At 39.3% G+C, this 2,810-nt stretch overlaps 1 pseudogene across 1 annotated transcript; it reads left to right on the top strand.

Moving 5' to 3' along the window:
- Positions 1–1,658, top strand: LOC144641573 (microfibril-associated glycoprotein 4-like; annotated as a pseudogene). Its single transcript, XR_013568579.1, has 3 exons — positions 1–321; positions 614–989; positions 1,306–1,658. The product of XR_013568579.1 is annotated as a microfibril-associated glycoprotein 4-like (transcript).
- The last annotated feature ends 1,152 nt before the right edge of the window (positions 1,659–2,810 follow it).

Below are 2,810 nucleotides of genomic sequence, written 5' to 3' on the forward strand. Positions count from 1 at the left end.
CGCCCACTTGTTATAAACATAACACAGATCCTGTTTATCATCAGTCTGTGGCACAGTTAACTACGATTAAGTTGAACTTCGAACAAACTCGCAAAATGATTTGTGTTTCCTTGAGTTTTCGTTGTAGTTTGCTGTTCTTGGTGTTTTTTATGGCGATTCAAACCTTAGTTACCCCCGGTAATAGCGCTAATAGCACCCCAGTCAGTTCTACAGCCACAAAGTGTTGTAACAACAACATTGAAGGCATCCTTCAAGAAATGAAGAAACAACTCATCCAAGTGCAAGATGACATCGGTATCCTCAAAAGGGCTGTTGCGAAAGGTAAGTACAAATAGGCTTGGTGATTAATACTAACAATACAATAATATTTTGATTAGTGCTGAGACCTTATTTTCTCCTTTTTGTTGTGCGTGAAATTTATAAACGTGAGGGATAACATGTTACTTTTGAACACTTGAGAAAGCTTTTAGGTCAAATCCCATAAAAAGGACTTGTTCACTTCCTCAGATAACTTCACAAAACAGCTGTTTTCTTTGTTATAACTTACTTTGATCATAGGTATTGACATTAGTTTCATTCCGCGATAATTAAATTCGCCATACTTTCCCAATAGCCAAGAACTGCGCTGAATTGTACAAATCTGGTAAAACAACCAGCGATATTTATACAATCGACCCTGATGGTTCAGGTGCCTTTGATTGTGTTCTGTGACCAAACAACAGCCGGTGGGGGGTAGACAGTGTTCCAAAAGAGACTGGATGGCTCCGTTGATTTCTACCGCGGCTGGGCCGACTACAAACGTGGCTTCGGTAACCTGAATGGCGAGTTTTGGCTAGGACTGGACAAGATAAACCGCCTGACAAAAACAGTGAACAGGCTTCGAGTAGATCTGGAAGACACTAAAGGCAATACTGCTTACGCCGAGTACGACATGTTTGCAGTGACGAGCGAAAGGACTAAGTACCAGCTGAGCCTTGGAACTTACTCAGGTAAATTTTAGTTTTCTAACGTGTATTTTTCAGCAGTTTTTGTTTTAAACGTGACGACTTCCTTTCAGTAAAGTTAAATTTACGACAAAAGCGGCCAAACACAGACTTCGAAAGCAGGTAAAACGAGGAAATAATGACTAAACACGGGAATGCTGTTCGGAAAGTAACCTGATCACATGAAAGCGGTGATAAGTAAGCGCCTAAAGGGTAGATTCTGTGATGACATTGAAAAATCAGATAAAATTAAACACTGATCGTTTTGAATCACTTGTTGAACGTCCAGGTATTACAGTATGAATTTATTTTCTGTTTTCAGGAACTGCTGGTGATTCTCTTTCTAAGCATCGTGGTCAACCCTTTACAACCAAAGATCAGGATAATGACAGCCATTCCAAAAACTGTGCTTCATGGTTTAAAGGAGCCTGGTGGTACCACAGTGGCTGTCATACCTCCAACCTGAACGGTCTGTATCATCACGGACAACACTCATCACATGCTGATGGTGTCAACTGGGCTCACTGGAAAGGATTTAACTATTCCGCCAAGAGAGCTGAGATGAAAATCAGACCAGCGCACTTTTAAGAACTGTCTGTATTTCCTTGTTTGTTGCTGACCAATACAGATAAGAGTCTGGAAAAGAAATGTGAAAGTGACTGAGTGAATAAAAGAAAAAAAAGAAAACAGGAAATCCGCAATTTTTTATTTTCTGTCTCTCATACTTTACATTCTACATTCCTCTTATTCCCTTTACCCTCCTTTAAGTTGCCCATAATTTTGTTCTTCAGCTTGAAAAAAACACTTTGAAAAGGAACCGAAAACAATCGAAACTGGATGAATTTGTGCGCAAACCAAAATTTCTGTGGATTTTGCAGCATACATTTTTAGCTGCATAATAGTCCGGCGGCTTAGCTCCTGAATTGTGTGATTTTTGATACAAGCACCAAACTTTGCGGGATTACAAGCATTCACATACTAATCAATTCTCGATATAGTGCCAACGCCAATTTCCTATTTTCAGCTAGTAAACAGCAATGAAATTTTCAGCCGAGAGGCCCCTACCCCACGAAGTACTTCTTCTTGTACTTTTATAAATCTTTTATTGTAGATTTTTATTCATAAATACAGATATGAATGCTTTAAATTAGGCTTACAATTGTTATTTTTTACCATCTGTTTGATACCAATAATTTACTAGGAAATTATTGCATGGGAAAAGATTTTTCGTTCCCCGCCCTCTGCTCCCTCGCGTCTTTCGTTTTGCGCTAGCGTCCAGGTCTCTCGCGATCGGTGAATCGTTCGCTAACAGAAGAAAAATAGGAAAATAAAGGGCTGTGAACAGTCTAAATTACAGCATTTCATTCTAAATTTTGTACGTGCGACTCGGTATCACTTCCTGACATAATAGTATTTGTCTATAAACCAGGACAAACAAATATTTCAAGAAATTTCATTGATTTTAATAAATGACGGTTTCCATGGAAACCGGTGTTTTTCGGGCTTGGCACTATATCTGAAAAAACTTTTGTTGGTGACCACTTTCATTGTGCCAAGTTTCATGCTTGTATCAAAAAGTGCACACTTCAACTAAAATTTCGAGCTAAGCCGCCGGACTATAACTCTGGTAGTATTTTTCGATTTAGAAGACTGCGGCACACTTCAAAGACACTTTTTAACTTTCCTTTGTGCATCTGGTGTTCCTCAAAGTAATCAAAGCAAAACAATGCGCCAGCGCCTAGCTTGGAGTGTGCTAAAAAATCAAACGAGGTATTGTGTGCTTCTGGAATGTTGAATATGAGTCGCACTTTAGAAGGATCTGTGCGC

This window comes from Oculina patagonica, chromosome 2 (assembly GCF_052425735.1).
Source record: "Oculina patagonica isolate OP01 chromosome 2, crgOcupat, whole genome shotgun sequence".
NCBI classification, from domain to species: domain Eukaryota; kingdom Metazoa; phylum Cnidaria; class Anthozoa; order Scleractinia; family Oculinidae; genus Oculina; species Oculina patagonica.